This window comes from Spinacia oleracea, chromosome 5 (genome assembly GCF_020520425.1).
Source record: "Spinacia oleracea cultivar Varoflay chromosome 5, BTI_SOV_V1, whole genome shotgun sequence".
Lineage (NCBI taxonomy): Eukaryota > Viridiplantae > Streptophyta > Magnoliopsida > Caryophyllales > Amaranthaceae > Spinacia > Spinacia oleracea.
Window position 1 is genome coordinate 10,137,725 of NC_079491.1, and position 18,738 is coordinate 10,156,462.

General features: G+C 34.8%; 1 long non-coding RNA gene across 4 annotated transcripts; it reads left to right on the forward strand.

The window, feature by feature from the left end:
* The first annotated feature begins 11,066 nt into the window (after positions 1-11,066).
* On the forward strand, positions 11,067-16,436 carry LOC110798623 (uncharacterized). 4 transcript variants are annotated; one of them, XR_008922129.1, is made up of 7 exons: positions 11,067-11,475; positions 11,613-11,721; positions 12,998-13,134; positions 13,228-13,328; positions 14,059-14,269; positions 15,845-15,919; positions 16,036-16,436. It is a non-coding gene; the product is annotated as an uncharacterized lncRNA (long non-coding RNA). The 4 variants fall into 4 exon arrangements; XR_002536130.2 differs by having other exon boundaries at positions 15,851-15,919; XR_008922128.1 differs by having other exon boundaries at positions 14,059-15,919.
* Positions 16,437-18,738: the final 2,302 nt, after the last annotated feature.

Sequence of the window (18,738 nt, forward strand, 5' to 3'; positions counted from 1 at the left end):
CGATGAGGGGGTCTCTTTATCAAAGAGACCTGTGAGATAGAGACCCCTTGAAAGGAGATCTCTTAAGCCATTTTGGAAGGGTTTCTTTGCCCTTTTTTGTAGTAGTGAGGATTCGAAATTCGTTGAGAAAGATGCGTGGTATTAACGTAAAGATCGACAAATTTACCGGGAGGAATGGCTTCAGTTTATGGAAGATCAAGATGCGAGCCTTGTTGAAACAACAAGGGTTGTGGGCGTCGTTTGCTAGCTAACTTGAAGATCCAAGCACCAATTAGATTACTGTTCTGGAGGAAAAGGCACACTCGACGATTATGATGTGTCTTGCTGACGATATCATCACTGAGATCACGGAGAAGGAAGTCGCGCATGGTATGTGGGTTGATCGAGGGCCTCTATATGAAAATATTCTTAACCAATAAGTTTCTTCTGAAGAAACGTCTTTGCATCCTGTGAATGAAAGAAGGTATGCCTCTCCGAGATCACTTAGATCAGTTAAACACAATTTATTAGAATTACGTATTATTGATGTTAAAGTTGAAAATGAGGATGTTGCATTAATTTTGTTAGTTTCTTTACCATTATTGTATGAAAATTTCGAGCAATCGTTTATTTTTGGTAAAGAAAGTTTTTCTTTAGAGGGGGCTAGATCGTCCCTCCAACAGAACTGCGCCATAGGGCGACCGGCTGGTACATGTGAAGTTAATTTGGTTGTTGGGTTAGTAGCCAGCGGGAGTTATGGTCATGGAAATTCGGGGAAGAAGAAATTCAAGAAACAAGTTTCTAAGGGTCCAAAATCTAAGGATGTATGTAATTACTGTAAAGAAAAGGGACACTGGAAATCTGATTGCCCCAAGAAGAAGAGGCAACAGGATAAATCGTCAGGTACTGCTGATGTAGCTAATACCAATTCCGAAGAGGATATTTCTCTAGTTGCTAATGAGCATATATAAGCATCACAATGATGTGTGGATCTTTGATTCTGGAGCGTCTTACCAAATATGTCCGCGCAGAGAGTGATTTAAAACCTATGAGCAAGTAGACTGGTGGCAATATTTCTATAGTTAATAGTTTTTTGTAAGGCGGTTGGAGTAGGCTCAGCTCGATTAAAATTCGGACATACCCATGATAGTAAATTATGCACTTTGAATAATGTTATGCATGTTCCACTTATAACAAAGAATATGATATCTTTGAGTATGCTAGACATTAAGCTTTTCAATTTTCAAGGTGAAGGTGGAGTTTTACATGTCTACAAGTGTTCGAATGTGGTTCTGAAAGGTGTAAAACATGGTACCTTGTACTTTCTTCAAGGTTCTACGTTATCAGGTTCTGTTTTTGTTGCATCCTCTGACATTGATAAGGAAAATATGACCAAGTTATGGCATATGAGGCTTGGTCACATGAGTGCAAGAGGGATGCCAAAAGCGGATCATCTTTGCGGTCAAAGGTCACCGATCTTGAATTATGTGAACATTGTATTTTTGGGAAGTTACATCACAACAAGTTTCCTAAAGCTATACACAGAACAAAATGCACACTTCATTAAATCCATTCTGATTGTTGGGGTCCTTCCCGGGTGGAGTCTTTAGGGGGTCACAAAATGATTGATGATTTCTCAAGGATGACTTGGGTGTTCATTATGAAGCATAAAAGTGAAGCCTTTAAGAATTTCAGGCAATGGAAGGCATTAGTAGAGAAATAAACTGGGAAGAAGATCAAAAGGTTACAAACTGATAATGGCATGAACTTCTGTTGGTCTGATTTGGATGAGTTCTTCAAGAATGAAGAGATTGATAGACATCATACAGTCAGGGATACACTACAGCAGAATGGTGTAGTAGAACGTATTAATCATACACTTCTGGAGAGAGCTAGGTAAATGCTCTCCAATGTTGGACTAACTAGAAGATTCTGGGCAAAAGCGTTTAGTATGATATGTTATCTGATAAATCGTGGACCTCACACAAGTATACATCTCAAAACTCTTATTGAGGTGTGATCTAGTAAGCCTGCTGATTACTCTAGTTTAAGAGCTTTTGCTTGTACTGTTTATTATCATGTAATTGAGGGTAAATTATAGCCACGATCTAAAAAGAGAGTATTTTTAGGCTATAGGGATGGGGTTAAAGGGTATAGAAATTGGCCCCCATCTGAAAAGAGGGTTATACTAAGTAGAAATGTAGTCTTTGATGAACATTATATGTTTAACGTTATTGTGAAGTTTATTGTTGTGTCAGAAAGTTGCAACCTACGGTGACTTTGTCTACTACAGAAGTATAGTACATGGTGTTGACAGAAGCAGCAAAAGAGGCCAGGAATCTGATTGGAATGATTGGTCAATGATTTGGGTCTACATCATGAACAGGCTATAGTGTACCGTGATAGTCCTAGTGCAATCTATTTAGCTAAGGATCAAGTCCATCATGAGAGGAATAAACACATCGATGTAAGGTATCATTTTCAAAGAAGTGAGAAGAGAATTAAGGTGAACAAAGTGGGTACTGCTGATAACCCAGCCCATATGTTCACCAAGTCGGTTCCACATACCAAGTTTCAACATTGTTTGGACTTGCTAAATGTTAGAATTTGTTGATTGCCTTAATTTTGAGGGCAAAAAATCTGAGGCAGAGGAGTTTCTGATACATCTGACATTATTATAGTGCATCAGGTACATCTATTACTTTACCGTATCTGTTATATATTCTGGACTGAGGTTATCTGTTTTGGACCTATTTTCTAGGTTTTCCGCATCTGTCTAGAGAGTACTATATAAACTCTTTAGGTTATAACCTAGTTGTATTATGTAATCTGTACTCCTCAAGATCAATAAATTTCCCTCTCCTCTGCATGTGGACGTAGCTAACACATTGTTAGTTAACACGTTGAATCTTTGTGTTCTTTATTTACATTTTTTATAATCTTTCTTACTTGTGTTTTAACAAAAGCTTATCTGCGAAGATAAGAGATGAGGGAGCACATCCGGGAGGGAACAATCCTCCATCCAAACCACAACTTCCTCGAAGAGGAGGAAAGCTTTGGCCATGGAGTGAGCCACGTTGTTACATGTATGGAAGTTTATTGAGACATTATTTAGTTGAAAAAGTTTTGAATTCGATAATTTAGGTTATGATATGTTATAATAAGTGGAAATTCCCAACTTTTTTAGCTAGGTTAGTATTTTTTAGCTAGGTTAGTATTTTATGTTGCTATAATTGATAAATGTTGTTAATCTTATCTTGGACTCTCATTACATGTGAATTTATATCCTTAAGCTCTAATAGTATAAATTAATTATGAGACAAGAATGTGATTTTGGGATGATAAGGAATTTAATTTAAAATAATTCTTGGTAAAACAGAGGATTGTTTGGATCGACGGATAAAAAATCTAAGTGATCGAGTTTGGTGTAATTTGTTAAATCATAGGATTGTTCTTCTTGCATGCAGATCACACGCAGCATAATGGAAGATCACGTGCTTATACACCGTCCAATAGATGAACAAATAAACATACAATTTAAGATTTGGTCATTTGGTGATCAACACTCTACCTTACCAAATCTTGTATATTACCTCTATCGTGGAACGGTCAACATAGGTCACAACTCACAACTCACAACTCTATCATACCACGTAAGCTCCCACAATCTACAACATGTATTTGTTTCAGGAACGAGTCATATTCGTGTTGGTTTTAAGTCGTTCATAAATTATACGGAGTATGATAAAATATTGATAATTTATTGGATAAAATGATATTTGTTCAGTCTGTTCATGTCATAAGATTTTTAATTGAATTTCGATATCAATATTAGCTCCGCTTGGAGTTTGAGTTGTATTGTCGTGTTACAAATTACTAGCCCAACTATCTACAACCAATCAACTATTCATACGAAGCATATGTTAGACCAATTACACTTTTCTTATCGTAATTACTAGCTTGTCTATTTATAACCAATCATACGAATCATATATTAGACCTATTTCACTTTTCTTATAGTCGTGGAGAAGGGAAGCATTCTGATGAAAAAGTTATTGTGTTGCTGTCTTGTTTAGAAAACTAGTTAGTTTTTACGCATCATTAATAAATAAAACTAATATAATATGATACGATGTATTTCTGTATAAAGATAACATTTATTTTCTTGCGTCATTTGACATATTGATCGGATCTTGGTTTATTCAAGTTTCTGCGTGATAATAATTTTTCTTTCGGATTTGATTCAGGTCAATAGGTTGTATTAGAAAATGCCAGCTCTATGCAATATGTAACTACAAACTAAGACTACAATCATTTATGATTATCATCCACATATATACAGAAATAGAAGAATATATATGTTACAATGTTAGACCAAAATTGATTGAAGATAAAATGAAATGAAATGAAAAGTATAATAAGATAGTGAATTTAGTATTACTACAATTTGATTAAAGAGTTAATTAAAAGAATTAATTAGGGATCAGAGATTTGGTTTATGCAGCGTGCATCGCGGAGCACATGATCTACTTGATCTAGTAGACAGCGAATACTGTACTCGACATCACGAGAATCATTTCATTTGAAAAAAAAAAAATGATTTTTTTAATTACTTACCTTTCTTTAACGTAAGGATAGTCATAAAGGGTAAATGGTCGTATGTTGTACTCAACAGTCGACATCACGAGAATCATAAAAGGCAAATGACGTAGATAAGGTCCGTCCCAAGTTGTGGATACCGGACTACCGGTATATCACCACCTCGAGATTCTATTAACTAACCTAGCTTACATCTATATTATTTTAATTAATTTCTTAATTAATGACTACTCCAAGAAATTTTAATATTTGTTGGTCTTCTTAGGAAATTAAAACAAGGTTCTGATATATGATTATGGTTCTAATTATATTATCAGAGTAATTGGCCATGCAAGTGGCGTATACTTAATGGATTTTTAAGTACAATACTCACTTGTTTAATCATGGACTTAATCAATATTATAAATTTGTTTTTGCTTAATGATGTCGGTGTATCGATGATTTATTCCCGTAATTGGAATTTAATTGTCGATTTCAATTATTCTTTTTCCAAGAATTTTGATTAACTATCATTAAACGAATTATTATCGTTTGTTTTTCGAAAGAAAAATAAAATATACGAATATACTTCGTATTACGTGGACTAGCCTATACTTAAAATCAATATGAAGAAGCTCCATAACAATGATTGACAAATTCCTCTCACTCATCTGTAATTTGTATTGTCATTGTGGCTCATTCGCGCGCATACAAAAAAAAAAGTACATTGGACAAATTATCTCACCAATTTTTTATATTTTTTTGACAACTTAGGTTTTTAGGGTTTAAATTACTTGTCGATCGGTATTATTACAAACTTTTATATAAGGCCGTCTTACACAAAAAACCACCTTGGTGTTATATAAGTTAAGCAATATAATCAATTAATTAACCCTGGGGTCGTGCACAACATGTTACTATGTGCGTCAGACTGTGGTTTGTGTCTAAGCCGATTTTATGATTTGTATCCTATACGTACAACCATGTTAAAGGGTTATAAAAGTGTATATTGCACAATATCTAACCTAATTTATTGTCCTAGCTAGTAAGTAGGTAGGTTAATTAAGATTATGAAATAAGCTAGGTTGTTATATAAAATCCATGAATTGGGAAGAAGCATTGCACGACCGTGTATAGCTTCATCTGAGCATCTTCTGTTGCGTTATAAAGTGATTGACCTACGCAGTAATTAATTAGTACTCTTAAACGTTATTATATCATGAAAACAATATGATAACAAATATACTAGGTATATACGAACTACTACGTTTAATTCACTTCAGTCTGTCAATAAATTAAGCTAATGACAACTTTATCATGTACTGTGAGTCTGTGACTCTATGAATCCGACCTATGGCCATGTTCTTAGCTTGTTCACCTTTAAAAAATTGAGTAATAAATTCTGATAAATTTATATAAAGGTTCGTTAAGGCTATACTTTGTCTAAAACTCTAAATTAATCTGAAATTGTCTGAACTTACGAACTTTATTTGCCTACTTACGAACTTTATTTGCCTACATTAAGTGAAATTAAGTTAAAACAAAGAGAACCAGATAGGGGCTAATTAGATTTAAGAATTGAATTAGTTGGACGTAAAATGGGGTTAGAGTTGGGTGTGGGTTAGGCCGACACATGAGATGTACGAGCCCCAATATGGAATTGGCCCTCACGCAACACAAGCCCTTGTAAGCCCGACACGACGCAATAGGCACATCGATAGGCCATGGTTGTTCATGAACATTATTTTAGAATCTTGGGATGAGTCCGTCAAACCGGCAGCACGAAGACACGCTTATTTTTAACCAAATAAAAAAGTTATTCAAATTAGTAAAGGGACCGCTAGCCGGCACGATACGTGGGTTGGGTTAATTGTGTGTGCGCCTTATTCATGCATGGACGAGAGGCATGAGCTCGACGTACATAACACGACTTTTCCTTGGCCCGGATTCAAATATAACACGTGGCACGTTGCTCTATACGACCCAACAAGCATCTACCTCTACGTGGGTTGGTCCGTGCGCGTGGGCTTAGCTTGAGTGTGATGCTCTATTGTGGTAAGGTTATGTTCTTTTCACTTTATTGTTATTGTTTATTACTCATTTGTGTAAAAGTGAGACCACACAAGAAAATTTTAGGCTATACTAAACTAGAAAAACCAGATCAGACTAAGAAAAACCTGATCAGACCAAGAAAAATCATAATAGACCAAAAAATGTAAACTATTTGTCACCAAGACTAAACCATTAGGGAGATTAGGTTGACCGTGCAAGTCTTGACTACCTCTTGTTATGAGGCATAAGCCACTAATAATAAAATTAGTAAGGAATTGAGTGTGTCAGCACCTAATTACTTAATTAGTAACGTAGTCTTCACTAATTAAACAAACTTTGCTAAAAGGGCACTATTATTACTTAACTAAGTTGCAAAATTTGCAAGTTGTAAGGCTTTTGATGCCTAATTGGTTCTCAGAAATCCAAGTTTTAATTTGAAGAGCCCACAAAATTCATAATTAATTGATTAATTAATTAAGTAAAGTATGATTCGGTCGTGGAAACATTCATGGCCTCCTCGCAACATGACACACCTTACGGAGTCTAAGTTTCATGGAGCAATTTGCAAACGCAAGCAAACATACAGAGTATATACTCAAGTATTTTTTTTGGGCATATTTCTTTATTTAATCAACTAGGATAAATTCCAATTACTTCAGCATGCTCTTCCGATCCACCATCATTCTACTCGTGCTGCCGAATAAAGATGACACTGGCCCGGCTCAGCCCGAGGTACTGCATGAAAAAAGCACGTTCCAATACAAATAAGAAAAAGCACAGCCCGACACGAACATGAAGTCGGTGTCATGGGTCGGGGTTGGGCTCCATTTTTTGAAAAAGCACGATAAGAACGTCATGATCCGATCTGGCACAACAAAGCACATTAAATTGACTAAAATCACGCTTCGGTACGAAGGTCCGTTCCAATCCTACACAACAAAGCACATTAAGTTGACTAAAATTATGCTTCGGTAAGAACGACCGACCCGTCAGGAGGGCATGTGGGGTTCGGTTGTGCCCGAGCCTCGTTTTTTAAATTTTCGGCCCGGATCTACATAAACAAGTGAGGCTAGGCGTGGACCGGCCCGTTCAGGCCCAACACATGTGGGATTGGCGCAAAACCCGGCCCGATTGACAAACATCTTTACTCTCGAACCACTAATCACTAAAATAACCCCAACCCGCCTCACCTTATTTGTCATTTTACACAATAAAGTAAACCTATGGAGTACTCCCTCCGTCCCGAAATACGTGTTCCGCTTTCCTTATAAAATCGTCCCGAAATATTTGCACCGTTTCTATAAATGACATTTTTAAAAAAAAAATTATAGTGTTTCTCTCTCTTACCTAAGGTCCCACTTGTATTCCTAATATCTAGAAAAATATTTTAAAAAAAAACCACCCCCATCCTCCACCACCCTCAAAAAGTTGATACATTTCCCACTACTATATTAAAAAATACCCACTACCAACTAATTGAATAATAAGTCAATTACATTTACATAAACTATGTCTCGTTCAAACCGGTGCGAATGTTCCGGGATGAAGGGAGTATTTATTTATGTATATTGACCAATTGAGGCACATGATGCGACTTATCTCCTCCAAGACACTCGAGTGTTCAGACAGTGGGAGCTTTCAGGGTGAGAATTTTGCCTTTTAAAGCTAATGTAACCATCTAGTCAAACCGGCTAATATAATTGGTTAGTATGCAAGCTAAGACGGCAGGTAACATCTAATCGTTAAACAAACTCTTTTTTCTCTTTTCTTTTATAATCTTTGTCATTAAGTACTTAAATTTTGCATTGTTTAACCCCGACAGTTGGATTTGATCAAGTTGATTAAGTTTTTATTATATTTATCCTTCTGAAAAGTAGATCATCGACTTGAAAGACCAATCATAATAATCATAGGGACCGACTTTTGCAAAGATTATTTTCATTACCTTTCCTAGAAGTATTTCTTTAAACTTTTAAACCCTATTTGAATGTATAGTCACATTTATATTTGACAATCAAACACTACATCGATTTGGAAATAATGGTTGCATTTTAGTTTTAGGTCAAATTTAAAAATAATTGACCGAATATTACAACTAACACCAACAATAAAACATTACAATGTTTTTTACTACCTTACTCTATAGTAACACGCAATTTAAAGATATCAATTGTCAAAGGTATATATTGAAGATCGTGAAAAATCAAATGACTATTATTTTGAAACGTAAAAGTATTTGTCGTTGGTGGTGCTGCATGTTCTCTTCTTTGATAGTTTAATTTTCCACCGGTTCTGGTCATTGTCATCCTCGATTTTAATTGCCTCTTTCTTTGTGTGTTCCGCTCTTTGCTCCGACTGCCTTTGATTCTTGTTATGGTTAGCTTACTTGTGGAGCTCTGTATTATAGTTTTAAAGGGTTTTTTTTTCTTTTAATCTTCCTTAAATATACGAGGACCATTATAAGCTTCAATCCATTAAGAATACCAAATATACGTAATTTGTATCCACTTTTTGGAAAGAGATGTCAACATTTTATTTTACTTTTTGTAGAAAGAGTCGCAAATGTAAAATATTGACAATGTATGACGTTATGTCATTATGCATCCTTTTCTTTTATAAAGTATGATAAGAAACGGCTTAAACATGTTGCGAATATAAACTTAGAAGTATTAAATTTCATTATCATGACCAAATCTGGACAATTTGCACTAATTGGTTTATTTTCAAAAACACGTGAAATTAAGAACTTAAAAAAAGCCAATAAACAAGTTGTAAAGTTTGACAAGCCATGCAATGCAACTATTCTTTTCCTCAATAATAATACATATCAAGCATCAACTATGAGAGTCTATGACGATTGTATTGAGGTACTCTGAGAACTAAATGCATACAAAAGTTAGGATATTATTTCTCGATATCCATATAACTTAACTAGGAAAAAAAATCGGAGTAAAAAATTTACTATCAATAAAAAGATATACATCAATTCGTTTGTCTTGGTGTTTAGACTATTATGATTAATGATCAATGATTATAATATATCAATTGCTTGTTGGTTTAGTGGTGATTGAGGCTGAACTTGGTAGGGAGAACCCGTGTTCGATCCCCCGCAACAACAATTGGGAGGGGACTAGAACCTATCTACCTAGAACTCGACCCGAATCCGGATTAGTGCTAAGAATGAATCGGGTGCTAAACAATAAATAAAAATCAATGGTTACAACATAATTTGTTTAAGTATTAACTTTTTGTAAACGCGACTCGAGACATGACTATTGAAATGGCTAATTAAATGTAAATAAATGGTTGTGCACCGTCTTCCCACGGCTCAAAATCCTATGATCATATCCTAAACAGACCCCGGTATCGGCAAATTTTTTGGGAAAAGGCTACATGTACACCTAGATGCCTTGTACACTAGGTGTACATGTAGTAGGATCCAATTTTTTGGGCTCAGTTTGAAATTTTTTAACATTTTTGGGCATTGATGAAATGTCCCGGAACACCTGCTATTTTGCGCCGAAGTTGTGGGTTGGTCCCGAATTTGGGCTTAACACGATGCTTGTTCGGAATCAGGACATTTATTTTTGGCTCGGCTCGGTCCATAGTCAAGTGTAGTTAAAGGCCCGTTATATGTATACCTTTAATAAAAATATTTTGTGAAAGTCATCAACATCTAATTTGTAACTAGTTAATTACCATCTTTGGAATCTATCTTCTATAAAACTATGGACCTATGTCTACACTGATTCTTGTTAAATGGGCCTGCCCACACGCCCATTAAGGAGGAGAGTAACCCAATTTGAGTTTAAGAGCCTCCACCAGACCATCACCACCTATATGACGGGTATGAATCAACCTTTCACTACAAGTTGTTTTTGGTTAAATCACTAGTTTGTTGTAAGGCTTTATTAATATTGTGTTGTCGCTTGTTTTTAAGATTTCTGGACTTAACAAAGTCTCCCTGAACGGATACACTCGCGTCATCGGCATCACTTGTGACTGTTGTGGGCACACAAGTGCCCGATCGGCGCTCGTGTACCTCCCTTGTTGCCAATAAAGCGCTCCTTTCAAAAACTTCTGCTCACTCGTGCTTCATGAGCCCTTTGAATTAGTTTTGCACAAGGCTAGCGCCCTTATCGCCCAATAGGTAAGAGCGCATCGCACGATGTGGTGTCCAAAATATTTCGTATTGAAGCACATAAGCACCTCTCCCTTTGGTTTATAAACCTCTTAACTTATAGGATTTGAGTATGGGTTCAGAAATTGCAATTTTCTTAAACAAACATTAAATATGAGTCTTATCCATTCTAAACTCATACCTCATCTCTATTATATAAGCCAGCTCCTGAGGTCATTTTGGTAAATTAACTTTTCGTGTCTCCCATTAAATTTACTAAAATACCCTCTCCTGCTGTCAACACACTTCGTGTACAACCCCTGTTCCATTCCTCCGTCGCTCCCCTATCATTCTCGCATACTTTCTCTCTCCTTCTCTCAAACCCTCAAATCTTCGATCACTCAAATCTCCATCTCCTTCGATCTTCCTCAAATCTTCATCTCCTTCGATCTCCCACAAATCTCCGATCTCCTTCCCTCACAAAGGTATTCAGTCGCCTCCATCCTCAACCGCCGTCGCCACCGTTATTTTCCCAAATTGTCGTCATCAGAGGGTGGCCGGGTTCCTCTCCCTTTCTCTCTCGCCTCCATCGTGCGCTTCCGATCTCTGCGGATCACCGTCGTCGCCACCGTTATTTTCCCAAATTGTCGTCATCAGAGGGTGGGTTCCTCTCCCTTTCTCTCTCGCCTCCATCGTGCGCTTCCGATCTCTGCGGATCACCGCCGTCGCCACCATTATTTCCGAAGGTGAATTCATTTTTCCATTTTTGTTTTGGTGTTAAATTGAGATTTATCTTGATTATCTTTCTGGGTTTGCTTTGATCTAATTTGTTTGGTTTGGTTTTGATTATTTATTCGTATTTTGATAATTTTGTTCTTAATAGGTTCTTGAAAGTATAGTTCCTGAGTTCCGACGAGGATGGTTGTGAGTTTAGTCCGTTTGATATTACCACTACTAAGAATGCTCCTATTGAACGCCTCAAACGCTGGAGGGTATGTCGCTTTGAATTATTGTGTTGGTGCTATTTTTTAATTTTTATTTATTTCATAAATTTGCAAATTTTTGGTGCTAATTTTTGTATTTTAGGGTTTTATTGGATTAGTTTATTGATGGGTCTGTTTTGGATGTTTTTTTTGGTATTTGTTTATGAATGACATTTAGGGTGTTGTGGCTTGTGAGATTTAGGTTGAATTGCATTTTGAGTGGAAAATCTGGGCAGGGAAGCAAACTGTATTCAGATTAATTTTATAAATTTTGGTGCTAATACTTTTGGTACTGTTATTTTGGGTCCTATTGGATTTATTTTTGATTCGAATTTGGATCTGATTTGGGGGATTTGATTTGGGAATTAAACCTAATTTTTCTCAATTTTTTGATGATTTTGGAATTAAACATAACTTTTCTCAAGATAAATTTGTTGGCTCTCCCTTTACTTAATGAAATACAATTATAATGAAGGAAAGTCCAATATTTAAATTTATATCAATGTTTAGGGGTGCTTTTACTACAATTCTATGTTTCTATTGCTAATTGATTATAATTTTTTGTAATTTATTGCTTAATGACCCTATATTGACCTTTCGGATTAATCAGGAACCTGAAGTCAAACTAGGAATACAATATATCTTCAAATACATATACGATCTCTCTTTTTTCCGATAGATTCATCACGATTCTCTCTTTTTGATAAAAAAAATGAGTCATATTGTTTTCGCTTTACTTTACTTTTTCATGACTTTATGAGGGGAGAAGCGGGGGGATGTCAGGGATTGGGAACCCAGGAATGGCAGCAAAAATGAATACAGAAATCTTATTTAGGGTTGTCTTTTTTCATATTGTTCCGCATATAACTTTATACCAAGCATATACTAGAAACTTCAAGTTCTTTAGTAATTAAAATTACTTTGCAATGTGTTTTTGTCCTCATACTCCCTTATTTCAATGTAATTGATTACTATCTTCTATTGACTGTTGTTGTTGCTATGTACTTTGTATAACACATTGGTGATGATGATGATTGGTCATACCTACTTGATGAAATTAGGAGTGTATTTTTCTGATGGGGCAAACATACATGATATGTACGCCTTATAGGACAGGATTGTTCTTGCAATATTCTCACTTTATCAGTTTTATTTGTTTGATCATTCTGGCAATTAGCATATCGTCAAACTTGATTATTTGTTGCTCAACTAAGTTATAGCTATCATTCTCCTAAGGTTACCAAAGTCTTTTCTTTGTTCTCTCTAATACATGTGCTATCTACAGTGAGAACGGGATTGGAAGGTCCTGGACTGACTGCTGCTCAAAATATGTGGTACTGCATTGCTGCAGTAGGGGGTCAGTATATTTGGACGCGGTTGCAGTCTTTTTCTGCTTTTCGTAGATGGGGAGACTCTGAGCAGGTATTCGTTCTTTTCTGCCACATATCAATTTGTTAGTATGCTTTACGGATAAATGATTGTTTTTCTTTCTTTTGAATCATTCTTTCTTTCCAGAGGACATTTGGACAACGGGCATGGCTTTTGTTGCAGCATGTAGAAGGATTCTATAAGGCTGCATCATTTAGCAACCTGCTTTTATTTCTCTTAACTGAAAAGTAAGTTTTGAGCTACTGGCCTTCTGTCATTGTTCAGGCTTTCTGACTGCTCAGGCCAGTCTGCTTTTGTTCTTCTCGCTTAGTAATTCATTGAATATCCGATTTTATGTAACGATTTATGTGATTTGCTGCATCGATTATTTTGCTCAGTTTGTCGATTTGTTTGACCCTTCAATTTCACCCTATATATTTTTTTATTTCTACAGTATTTTAATTAAAAGATGATTTGATTTTGAATTTGATTTTCTGTATTTTGGGCTTAGTTTTGGGTGTCGGTGTTTTGCTGGAAGCACATTCAAGGGTACTGTCTATGTCACTAACAGCTACGCCGATAATTTCTGGATTTTCACTTCCAATTAATTTCCGATTTTCAACTTTTGATTATTTTGTTGTTTGCGTACTTAATTAGCAAAGTTTAGGTTTTAGGGTTTGCAATTTTTGTGAGCTTGAATTCAGTTGTTGTTTTTATAGGTTTAGGGTTTGTACATTTTGTGAACTTCAATCCATTTTTTTCTCTGTTAGATTTTGGGGTTTTGCAATTTTTGCGAGTGTTAAATCGCGTCTAAACTCAAAACTTCTGTCTTTTTTTGTTCAATGATATCAGGAAATTCTGCAGATGTAGAAATTCGGGGTACTGATTTTTTAGATTAATTTTGTGCCGAATTTATCTTTCTTTTAGTGTGGGATGTTTGAGTGGGTTTAGTCTGATGATAGGGATTGGTGAATGCAGGACTACGGGTATTACGGGCAAGAAACAAGGGGAAGTAGAAAAGGGGCAGAGGAGATATGATAATGGTAGTGGGGACTTTTATACAGAGCCATCAATGTAGCTGGTGAATCCATCTCGAATTTCAAAGAAAAACAAGGGCCAGATATCACCGAACGAGTTCAGCCCCGGGCTTTTGGATCTTCACTCTCATGATGCTGAACTTCTCACTGAGGTGGTTGTTAAATTAATCTCCCTGTCTCTCTCAACGATTTTTTTTGATTAAGTAATGTATTATATAATACTTATTCATAAACTACATTATTTGGTTAAAAAGTGAAATTTAAGTAACTGGGATGGTTCTTTAAAGATGAGGATGTTATGTTGTAATCACATTGCATAACATCAGTTTGGTTTATGCTATGTGAATTTCTGGTTCTTAATAGAGAAACTGCCACCAGGACCAGATTGATTAGGCATAATCACACCTTTAACTATATCTCTTAATACGACATACCTTCTTCCAATACCAACGGCTGTTCTTTGGTCGTTGGTATATCCACCTGTGCTTTGGTGGTTGGCTGTTCTTTAATAGTTCATCAATGCCGAACTCTTTTTTGTTTTCAGTGATTAGTTGTTGATTAATTTCATTGATATAATCACTTTAGTGCTGGCTTTATGGATTTTTTTTGCAATTTGCAAGTAGTTATGTTGGTAGATGAGGAAATTATTGTATGATCTCATCTCTGATGTTGCAGTTTTAAGAATGTTGCAAAAATATGAACAATGTTAATCTTTGATTATTCTTTGAAGTTCTTTTAAGAAGCTTTCTATGTTGTTTTATCATGTATCCTTTATCATTTATTATAGATGGTTGTTTCAAATAGGTGGACAATGAAAAGCTAAAGCATCTGAGAGGTCTTAAGTTCTTTATGTGCATACTGTTAGAGTGTTAGGCAAAAGTTCTTGGGAAGTCTGGACACATGAAATAGGTAAGCCTTTGACTGGAAATTTTAGATGGGAGAAGATCAATAATATGCAAGTTAAGTAGTACAAGGGAGATAGGGATTCTCAAGTATTCAAGGTTGATTCCCGAGTTTCAGCTCGCCTTTTCACTAACCTTCTCACAATCCTTAATACCTCTATTTGTTTTCATTAGAGTTCTGAATGTGATCAGACTGTCCACAATCTTAACCCTTTAACCAAACTAAGCCTTTGATTCCTTTTGCTCAAGTCTGGACACATAAAAAGAGAACACGGGCTACTGATGATTCACATATATCAGAGGTATGCTATTCTGACGCAAGTACTAACAAGAGTTTCATACTCAACTTGTTGCACCTTTTAGGACTGCTTTAAATGTATTGTATGTTTCAGTATCTTTTTATTTCCGTACTTTTTTTAATTGGTTGATAAAATCATATGGTTTGACTAAAGCATTGTTCAATTAAATGTTGTGGATTGGTATGGCCAATACAGATTTGTGGAGGATTAGTACTATTTTCTGCTTAATTATGGATTAGTAGAATAGAGAGAGGATACAAACTCAGTACCTTTAACCTAATGTTTTTCCCTTAAGAGAGTTAACTCAAAGAAGGCTTCTGATTTTGGGAGCAGATATGAATGTTCTGCACATGAAAGAACTCAGAAAGCATGTTCATATTTACATAGTGTCACTCCCAGTTTGTTGGGACAAGATGCAAGTAACTAGGGCTATTTATCATCTTTTCTAATCCTCATCTTTTGTATTTCTTTCTGAATATTCTTTCATTCTTTTTTTTATATCCTATTTTCACAATCTTAATCAAAGATGCAGTTCTTAACTATGATATTATACAAACAATGGAGCACCACAAATGACACCAAATCTGTTCTTCAAGACCCTGTAATTAATCTTCATCTCTCTCACTAGACCCTGTAATTTTTAATTGAAATTGTGATTAATGATTGCAAGCTTAAATTGTGAATTAATTTGATTATTGTTTTTGTTTGTTTTGGTAGTTATGGAGTTCATACCCAACTCAAGCTGAACAAGCAGTGCTGCAGTTGCCACCATTTCCCTTCACATCAAAGGATCAACTCAATTAAGTATTGTAGGATGAATTTCCTTCATGAGTGTTTTAGATTTTTTCTTTTCTTTTTGTTGTAATTTGCATTTCTGAAATAATAATACAATGATTCTCATATGGTCTGAAATGAAAATTGTAATTCCCTCGAACTCATGTGTGTGTAAGTTCATTTTACTGGGATTTTTTTTTCTTCTCCGTGTTGGGGTTTTGCGGTAGCAAATTCAAGGTTTGATTTACTCTTTTTGAATCGAGTTCCGGGTTTGTATTTGTATTGTTTTCTTCTTTGATTTGCCAATAAAATGTTGTGAATGTTATCACTGTGATTTTGTCGAGTATGGTGAATTCATGACTTGGAAGTTGGAAACTAGGAGAATTGGCTGAAGCTTTAAAATGTTGAAGGCATTAATGCTAGATTGCAAAAAGTGAAATTTTGTTGTATATGATCATTTTTTTCTTACGTATTTTGTTTTTGGTGATTAAATGTTATATAATAATAATACAATATTTAATTTATAAATACCCGCACGCATCGCGTGCATATAAGACTAGTACCAAATATATGTGAACAAAACACCCGTTAGAAGGTTTAATAAATGCAATTACCCTAATACTAAAAAGTCTCTCGTGGCATAAGTAACGTCTCTCTTTGCTTCAAAAAGGTGTTTAAACACCCTAAGTACAACAATTTCATAAAGCGCACAATACATTTAGGTTAGGTCTCGTTCACCTTATTATTATTGTTATTGCTTATTACTTGTGGATATTTTTTTTGTTAAAATCAGATCAGACTACACTAAATAAGAAACACTTAGAGTAGGTCAGACTAGACCAGAAAAAAGAAAAAAAAAGAAAATACGTAAGAAAAAAATGATCTCAGGAGCTGGCTTATATAATAGAGATTGTTATTGCTTATTACTTGTGGATATTTTTTTTTGTTAAAATCAGATCAGACTACACTAAATAAGAAACACTTAGAGTAGGTCAGACTAGACCAGAAAAAAGAAAAAAAAAAAGATCACACTGGACTAGAATAAGCAAATAATACTCACAAAAAACATTCAGATTAGATCTAAAAAAATCAGACTAGACCAGAACAGATCAAGAAGGATTAAACCAGATCAAGATAAGAGCTAGAAAACCAAACTTAACCAGACAAAGAGAACAAAACTTTAAAAGGCGAAAGATAATTAAATAATTGTAACTTCCCATATGGCCATATCTCTAATGGCTACATCTATTGGTGTATCTCCTCCCCCAAAGAAAATAAAGAAGCTATATAGGAACATGATTTTTTTTAAAAAAATTGCCTATAAATTTTTCAAAAACCAGAATTTTTTTTTTTCTTCTCCTCAAAGTTTCTCTCTCTTCATTTTCTGTCTTCCCAAAATTTTTCTCTCCTCATCTATACGTGATTTCTTTTTTCTAACCTCAAGTAACAATGTCGATCGGAGAATCCGCTTGTTTGCGTCGTCCTTATCCTTCACGACAATGAAGTCGTTGCCACTAGCTGTAAACTTATTTTCTCTTTTCTCCTTTTCTACCTCTTAATTTTCTTACTGTTTTGTGATTTTTGATTGAATTTATATGTTGATTAGAAGCATGTCTTTGATAACTCAGTAGATTTTTCTTTTTATGTTCTACATTTGTGCGCACATTTTTTAAGGAAAATTTGGTAATATTAATCCAACCTTTGGCCGATTTTCTTTTATTAATCCCACCTACGACATATTTTTTAATAATCCCACCTTTACTACCCGACGACTTTTATTGGGTTTAAGTGGCCGGTAATCGGTGAAAAAGTCAACGAGATGGTGATGAATTGATGATGATGACTGAATATATCGAGAGAGAGTACTGCCATATAGAGAAATAATGCCGCTTACAACAGTTTTATGACCTGTTGGGCCCAATAAAAGTTGTTGGGTAATAAAGGTGGGATTATTAAAAAATATGTCGTAGGTGGGCTTAATAAAAGAAAATCGGTCAAAGGTTGGATTAATATTACCAAATTTTCCCATTTTTTATGTGATTTAGAAATTTTCTGGTTGAATCTCCTTCTCTCTCCATTTTCTTGCAAAATTTCTTCAAAAATCAGATCTAGAATTTTTTTTAAGTCATATCCAAAAATGTTCATATTTATATATTGTTATTTCATTTTACGAGATTTGATGTTCATATCACTTTATTATGAAGATTAAGTACGAAGTATATGATTGTTTATTAAGTTATGGAACTATGTAATGTTCATATTCTGAGAATAAAATGTTCATTTTGTTTGTGTATATATTTTTTATTTTTCTTAAAATTAATTTTGTTAATGTGTAAGTGATTTAAAATAAAATCCGATTGACATCTCAATTTAATTTCTTGCCAACTTTTTTCCCAAAAAAATCTAGAATGTTGTTTATTGTTTAGATCTAGATTTTTTTGAGGTTCATATGACCGAATGTATGATTATGTTCGTTTTGTGATATTCAAATGTCATATATATTCTTAAGATTAAATTTGTGTTTGTTGATTAAGTTATGCAACTTAATAATGTTCATTTTATGAGAATAAAAGGTTCATTATCAAAAAGTTTATGTTCAAATATGAAAAAGTAAGAAGTATGATGTACATTTTGCGAGATTATGAT